This window comes from Ctenopharyngodon idella, chromosome 19 (genome assembly GCF_019924925.1).
Source record: "Ctenopharyngodon idella isolate HZGC_01 chromosome 19, HZGC01, whole genome shotgun sequence".
NCBI classification, from domain to species: Eukaryota; Metazoa; Chordata; class Actinopteri; order Cypriniformes; family Xenocyprididae; genus Ctenopharyngodon; species Ctenopharyngodon idella.
In genome coordinates this window covers 12,853,605-12,862,758 of record NC_067238.1, presented here as the reverse complement: position 1 = coordinate 12,862,758, position 9,154 = coordinate 12,853,605, and positions in this window count along the sequence as shown.

Here is a 9,154-nt window from a genome sequence, read left to right as displayed (position 1 = left end):
TAACTGGTCAGACTGGTTTTTCACTTACTGAAAACTTACAAAAAATCTTAACATTTTTGAATGTTAGGTATGAGGAAGATTTTGGTAACGTAAACTGGGAGAAGAGTGTAAGATTAACGTAAATCAAGAAGCAAATTACAGACCTGCTGACACAAGAATTTTTTCAGTTGATGCAGAGGAATTTTTGGCAGTGAGCACACGCTGTTAAAGTGAAAGGTCTTTTAAAGTGAAAAGGTTTGTATTTGTTTAATTTGAGCTTATTGAACTGCAAAATGGCTGAAGCTTAAAGCTGCGCTACTGAAGGCTCAATAGACATTGACATGTTCCCCTCAATATCTGTGATAGAAAAAGCCTTGTACAAAACATCCCGATGATGTGTTAGTATAAAGAGAAATTGACTAAAGGTGTTTTTACATAGATGCAGCATAAAGGGTTAGTTTACCCAAAAATTAAAATTGTGTCATTAATTACTCATGTCATTCCAAACCCATATTTTCATTCATCTTTGGAACATAAATGAAGATATTTTTAACGAAATCCAAAGGTTTTCTGTCCCTTCATTGACAGGCTATGCAACTACCACTTTCAAGCCCCAGAAAGACATCAATATAGTAGTCCATGTGACTCCAGTGGTTTAACCTCAACTTTATGAGCGCCGCGAATTCTTTGATCTAAATTTTTTTAAAGCACTTTATTTACAAAATATTAATGTCCAGCGCATGTTCACTAGAGCACCACGACGCAGTAAGTTGCGTGAACGCGCGTTAGAGATTAATATTTTGTAAATAAAGTGGTAAATTATGTATTTGTCGCAAACAAAGAATTTCATAAAATTGAGGTTAAACCACTAGAGTCACATGGATTACTTTAATGATGTCTTCACGAGACTTTACTACCTTTCTGGGGCTGTAAAAAATTATTTTCATGATTTATCATCACAACTTTTTTTTATTTTGTCAAATCAACTTAGATAATTAAAGTGGTTCAGATAACATATTTATCTCCTTCATCATATTAACTCCAACAATAATTTTTAGTTGTGCAGGCTGTCAATCAAGGGACAGAAAGCTCTCAGATTTCATTAAAAAAAATCTTCATTTGTGTTTTGAAGATGAACAAATGTCTTACGGATTTGGGACAACACGAGGGTGAGTAATTAATGACAGAATTTTTTATTTTTGGTTGAACTAACCCTTTAAGCACCCTGTGTTAATGCACCTTTTGTGGTATATATGCCATTTTTGCGGTGTTAAGATGACATAAGTGCTTGCACTAATAGGAAAACTTGCTGTGATAGAATCCAGACTGGAGAAAAGGAAGTACTTTTCTTTCATTAGTAATTATGATAACAGATTTTAATAGTTGATGAATTCTGCTGCCCTCACCTGGCAAATGGCATTAATCAGAGAAAATTCTTAATCTTTTACAGACAGAAATCCTGAAAACTTGCCTGGACAGTGTAATTGCATCATCACTCCCCAGCATAAACATTTCTATGCCAATCTCTATCACCAATGTCTATTTCTATTGAGTACACCACCTTTTAAAAAGATGCAGTGCAAACTGTATAGTTTGTATGAGCTTATTCATGGTTTATGTGCTGGTTTTCCTATTTGACAAAGCAGATAAAATATTAAAATATGCATGTTCCTTGTGTTTTATGGCAAATGTGATTGTTGTCTTTCCCCAAAATGCTCCACCTTCTTTCAAACTACATTTACATCTACAAAAAGTATTACAAATATGTCCTCTTGCATTATGTGCTACAGATATTTTCCTCTTTAATAACCACAAACTGGTCGGACCATCACAGAAAATGTTCCAAATACCAAAGATTGCAGCCATGCTGAGAATTCACTGACTGAACTAAATGTCAAAGCATGCATTTTACAGTAAACAGAATTGTGCCTGATGAAACAGGCCTGGTCAATTATCAGTGTCTTTCCCTCAGTGTGTGCAGTTGTGACCACCTTCAGGATATCTTTGAACACCTACATATATTCATATACAGAGTATTACATGCATGGTTTGATTATAATGCATAATATAACATTCAAGGCCTGAATGAAAGCATAAAATGTTCCAAGGTGAAGTGCGTACAATATCTGCTTTTTACAAGTGCTACTGCTTACAATATCTGAAGTCTTAAGACATATTGAAACAATAACTTTTCATCAAATTATATTTTTCAGATTTTATTAGTTCATTGGGTCACCAAGGCAGCATTTTTCCTGAATTGGAAGTACTTCCTCATTGAATCAATACTATTGCATAACTGACTGTATTCATGTTATTTTGACAGACAAATAACTTATATAATTGTATTTACTTAATGTGAAAAGCACATAGTTTCAAAGTCAGGAATGAAAGGTCAAAGTGAGTACAGGCAAATTTAGGGCACTGTGAATTTGTTAGCCAATGCATTCTTGTCAATAATTTTTTGTCAAGGAAAAGAAGCAGGTAAAGGATTAATCTGTTTTCCAGCACAAAAAAAAAAAAAAAATGCACGTTTGCTAAAGCAATGTATTAGAGGTTATTTGTCAGTATTCTGACATTTATGCTCCTAGCTGATTTAGGAAGGGATGGGGGTATGAAGCTTTGGTCTCAGTTTTTCAAAAGTAATCTGATCGAATTCCGACTATCGGATTGGATCAAATCTTGAAAACAAATCTTGGAACAAACCTTTAGTTTGTGTTGTTCAAAACTTTTTTTTAGTAAGTTCGGGATAACTTTGATCCAAAAAATCAGGATTATCCTGATCCCAGCAAAAGGGTGGATTCAGGGTGGATTTCAGGAACATAATGTAATAAAAATTGGTCAAATAATACAACATTTCTATATAGTATACCTATTTTTTATATTTTGCAAATGATTTGTTTACAGTGATAAAGTAGATAAAATACACACACATTACGCTATATTAAGCCTTTTAAATATATATTTAGTATAAAAAGTTTCTCGGGTGAGCCCAACGCAAAACTTTTCTGAAAATACAAAAACATTGAAATATTTTTTATTCTCCCATCTCATATTTTTTCCATCACCATGTCCCTTTAGGGGCTCCGTAGGGGTCTGACTGTTTAAAGGCACAATATGTAAGATTTTTGGATTAAAATATCCAAAACCCACTAGAACAGGGTTATATATATTTTGTTGACTTGTCTACTTACATTATCCCAGATGTTTTCAAGAACGTTTAAATCCAGAGAAATAAGTCATTTTTACATAGGACATGGACCATGTCTGTGCGTCGCATATCAATGACATCATACCTCGATTTTCGGTTTTATTTGTAGAAACCATGGAAACACCAAAGACACTTTAATATATATGTGTTTTTATTAGACAGGTGAGCAAATGTTTGGATACCTTTATAGACAGAAAACTAATCACTGTTATCAATCGTTCTTATTGTTTGAATCTTGTTTTCTTGATTTCCCATAAGTACCATGTTTTACCATGACTAATATCGATCTAGCTTACTGCAGTGTGCAACAAGTGTCTCATAGCAGCTGCCGAGTGAACGCACAGAGTAAGGTTATAACATCATTATCAACACACTCAAATGTATCTAATATGATAAAGAGTGCTGCGTTACCCCACATACTTGACCGGAAGAAGCGGAAGTAGCGACTGCGGCATAATAAAAGCTCCACTGCTCTAGAGCCATGTGTCGCGCTTGTCTCTTATTAGCAATCACTCCAGCGGCCTCGTTACGCTCCCACAGCACTCAGCCCTGCTCTGCTTCATACTACATAATGTTAATAATCTCATACATGAACATGATTTCTGCCCAAGTCCCGTCCCGTTTCTTTTCCACCAGCTGTGAGGTGAAGACAACATCTCCCATGAATCCACGCTCAATATCGGCGTCATCAAGCTATGCCTTAGTTTTGAATAGGCGACCTCTAGTGGCATAAAACTACATAGTGTGCCTTCAAAGGAAAATGAGAATGGAAAGGGATGTTTGTATCGTTTTATTGTGCTGTTTTCTGTTTCTTCAAATAAAAACACTTAATACATTGACTATTCTACCTCGTGTTCTTTATATAGCTAGTAGTGTGAAATGTAAACCCTATTTAGAGCATTATTCCAGATTTGGTAATCTGAAAAACTGTGTATCTGGATCAGGGTGATCCAACCGATTTTACTTTGAAAAACCGGCACAAAAGTAAGATGTATTACCTGATCCTGGATAGCAAAACATTGAATTTCCAGATCATTTTGATCCAGATTAAACCTTTTGAACAACTGGTCCCTGAGGGTTCCACCTGACTGTACAGAGAAAATCTTCTCAGAGTATGACAACAACGCCATCTGCTGGCTCGTAAAATTTGCAACAGCCATAAGTTTTATCAGCTGAGGAATGGAGGAAAATTGTATCTTTTAAAAAATAAAGAAATTCTTACCTAAATGTCTGCGTGTGTATACACAAAAAAATGTGTTTTTAATGTAACCTTCTCCCTTTAAATACTTTGTCAGTTCAAGAATAATTTATGCAATTTCATATTTATTTGAAATAATAAAAATGGACAAAGTATTTAAATGAAAGTATTTAAAGGGAGGTTACATTACACACACACACACACACACACACACACACACACACAATCATGTAAGAAATTACATCTTCCAAGAAAATTCCTCCCTTCCTCAGCTGATAAAACTAATATTTACAGATTTTATGGCTGTTGCAAATTTTACTAGCCAGCAGATGGCGTTGTTGTTGATACTCTGAGAAGCTTTTCTCTGTACAATAAGGTGGAATTCTCAGAGCCCAGTTGTTCAAAAAGTTTAATCTGGACCAGAACGACCTGGATTTGGAAATCCCATGTTTGGCCTCGTACCTGATATAGAATTTCACACTACAAAGGTGGCAAAGAAACACTTCTGAAAATGTTTTACACACTGTTTAATGCTGCTCAGAGTTGTATTCTATGCATTCTAGAGCAATTACAAATGCATACTTAGATTCTGTGATGGATCAGAGCTGGAATCATTTAGTCTGACTTCTATGCTGCATTGCGTCTATACACAGAATTTGATAAGGCACAAAGCAGCCTTAAAGGAATAGTTCACCCAAAAATTAAAATGATCCCATAATTGACTTACCCTCAAGCCCTCCTAGGTGTATGTGACTTTCTTCTTTCAGCCAAACACAATCAGAGTTGTATTAAAATATTTCCTGGCTCTTCCCAGCTTTGTGTTGAATAGCGCTCATATGTGTAAGAAGTTGTCATGTGACGAATCTGCATTTTGGCGGATAATAGCCTACTGCCTGTAGTGTGGTGTGAATGTATATTTATTCAGTGGGTTTTTAGCTTAACTGTTTTTAGAATGCTGTTTCATGGGTGAGACGCTGCAAAAGACGCAAGACACGAGTGCAACACCTAAACATGTCCGCCAAACATAAAAACAATATTACAAATAGCGCAATGGAATGCAAACAACTGTAAACCTGTTTGATATTTCATGTTTGCATGATGGTGACAGGCTGAAAGCTGCTGTTGTTTTCTGTTTTTACAACGCATTTGCTGTGATGCCTTCCTACTTTGGAATACGTCCTCCGAAAGCAGCATTTTTCAGTTTTCGGATGCAGCCCAGGTCACACAGGAAAACAGAACTAAAACACACTAAACAGAACATAATCCTGATATTTGGCCTATAGATATAAAATTTTGTATAGATTTTTTTTTAACAAGAATTACTGTAAATAAAGAGGGGCAAATATAGCAAGACCAAACAGGGTTTAAATACATATATTGTTCTCATTACACATATTTTTTTCTTTTTTTTGTAACATTACTCTTCCAAAGTATGCAAACAAAATTCCTTGTCAGTGACTTACATTCCTTGCCAGTACGGCAATGAATCATTAATTACTGTTAATACTAGATAAAGAAAACCTGTGGAACCAGTCCACAACTAAACTGCCAAAACTGAATTGAACTCTGTTTAATCAGAATCAGTTTTCATTCTTTTAAATTGAATTAGCTGACTATTTGCTACTTTGAGAACTTTACTGAAATGGTTAAGTTCACTCACATTACCTGAGCTTGATTACTCAGGTTTTACATGTGTGAACTGATTTTATTGAGCTTGTGGAGACAAGATGCATGTATTATGTAAATATAAAGATTATGTAACTTTTGTTGCTAGGAGGAGGACAACGAAGGTCACTGGAAACTTCACTTATGTTCTACAAAGTAAAAACAATTTTTCTAAGTTTTAAATAAAACGAAGGCTATTATAAGAGTGTGTTTTACAAGAAAATGTTGTTTTTGGCCCATACAGGCATAGACCAGCATGACTGTCTTTTATATGTTGTTAATTGGCATTTAGTTGCTCATCTGAAGAATGTTGTGAACAACGACACCATATGGTATGTATTCATTTGTGTTACACTCACCAGTGTTACACAAGTCAAGTAAAGATGACAAAGACACTTCATTTAATTCAGTGAACTCTGTTCAGACAAGTTCACTTGATTACACATACAGAGGGCTGAATAAAACTAACAACAGTGAAAGTTATGCACATGATTAATTGTACTAATGAGTTGTGACAATCGTTTTCTGTTTTATTATATTTTAAAATGTAATTTATTCCTGTGAGGGCAAAGCTGAACTTTTACTTCGGTCTTCAGTGTCAAAAGATCCTTCAGAAATCATTTTAAAATGATGATTTGGTGCTCAAGAAAAAATTACAAATGCCTTTTGAAAAAAACTTTTGAGTAGTGTTTGGGCCTTTTGAGTATATAGTGTATAGGGCCAAAGGCTTACAAAGAACATGTTATACAGTGCCACTTGAAAGTTTGTGAACCCCTTGCAGAATCTTTGAAAATGTGAAAAATTTTAACAAAATAAAAGAGATAATACAAAATGCATGTTATTTTTTATTTAGTACTGTCCTGATTAAGATATTTTACATAAAAGATGTTTACATATAATTCACAAGACTGAATTTATTAAAATGACCCCGTTCAAAAGTTTGTGAACCATTAATTCTTAATACTGTGTGTGGTTACCTGGATGACCTATGACTGTTTTTTTGTTTTGTAATGGTTGTTCATGAGTCTCTTGTTTGTCCTGAGCAGTTAAACTGAGCTCTGTTCTTCAGAAAAATCCTCCTGGTCCTGCAGATTCTTCAGATTTCCAGCATCTTTTGCATATTTGAAACCTTTCCAGCAGTGACTGTATGATTTTGAGATCAATCTTTTCACACTGAGGACAACTGAGGGACTCAAACACAACTATTAAAAAAGGTTCAAACATTCACTGATGCTCCAGAAGGAAGCACGATGCATTAAGAGTCAGGGGTGAAAACTTTTGAACAGGATGAAGATGTCCAAATTTTTCTTATTTTGTTTAAATATCAATTTTCTTCATTTAGTACTGCCCTTTGGAAGCAACAGAAGATACCTACATGTTTCCTGGAGACAAATTAAGTACAATTTACCTTGGTCTTTAAATTCAATGCTCTTAATGCATCGTGCTTCCTTCTGGATCATAAGTGAATGTTTGAACCTTTTTTAATAGTTGTGTTTGAGTCCCTCAATTGTCCTCAGTGTGAAAAGATGGATCTCAAAATCATACAGTCACTGCTGGAAAGGGTTCAAATATGCAAAAAATCCTTGAAAACTGAAGAATCTGCAGGACCTGGAGGATTTTTCTGAAGAACAGAGCTCAGTTTAACTGCTCAGGACAAACAAGAGACTCATGAACAACCATTACAAAACAAAAAAGCAGTCGTAGATCATCCAGGTAACCACACACAGTATTAGGAATCAATGGTTCACAAACTTTTTAATGGGGTCATTTTAATAAATTCAGCTATTTTTTTGTCTTGTGAATTATATGTAAACATCTTTTATGTAAAATATCTTAATCAGGACAGTATTAAATGAAAAATATCATGCATTTTGTATTATCTCTTTTATTTTGTTAAAGTTTTTCACATTTTCACAGATTCTGCAAGGGGTTCACAAACTTTCAAGTGGCACTGTATATTCGAAATTATTTTTATTTTTATTATTTTTTTTAAAATCTGCCACTGCCACACACATTGTAGACCACACAGTCTCTCTCTAACAGTAATAACTGTTTATTTTGCAGACATCTGGCTCTCACAACGCACATTAGCGGTCTTATTAAAGCAAATACTCTTAACTCAGATCATCACTGTTATGTAACTGACAATGTTCTTTTAAAACCACTGTAGCATGCAAACGTTCTGCCATGATACTGTTTTTAGGGTAAAGCAATCAAGTCATGTTATTGTTCTGGTGCTGTGTTGGCAGTTTGCTCAAATGCCAAGAAAACATAAAGACACAGTCATAAAGCATACATATATTGTATGTAAAGTATTGTTTCTGCTTCATTTGAACACACAAACAGCCACACTCCTTGCAAGGGGAGTCATTTCACGTTAAAAGCAATACCACTCTACAAGGGTCAGTAACACTGCATTAATATTTAATGTTTGCCGTAGATCCTGTCACAGGACAGAAATAATCTAGCCATGTTCCATAACCTGCTGAGCTAGACAGCATTTTAAGGCACTTGATGGGTTCATGTAGAACTCGTTTTTGCATTCCATGCTGCTCTTTAATTGTTTTTCTGTAAACAAGCACCAGAGGGAATCACACTGTCTCGCTACGTTATCAGCATTTCACGCATGAGTGACACTTTTTAAAAACACTGTCAAGTTAAAAAAAGTTCAACTTTCAAAACGGATCTCGTATTTTACCTTGTGTTCTCTTCTATCGCTCAGCGCTGTCATTTATGCTGCCTTCTAAATGTAGCACCTTCTTTTATAGGCAGCATTGCTTGTTTCTCTACTGAGTGGAGAAGACAATTGCTGTGTCTAGAATTGCATACTTCCCTACTATGCAGTAGGTGAAAAACAGTAAGTGACGAAAGAAGTATGTCTGAATTCACAGTGCTCAAAAAAGAGTTGGCAAAAACTACCCATACTACTACTTCTGGTGAGATTTTTAAGTGACACTTTACCATGAGGCCACGGCAGAGGACTTGAGAATGGCAGTGAAGTGACGCAACTGATGCAGGTAGGTCACATGGTAATGACGGCATGGCCAATGTAGTATGTCTGGATTACATTCATACTACACACATTCACACTATAAAATATACTT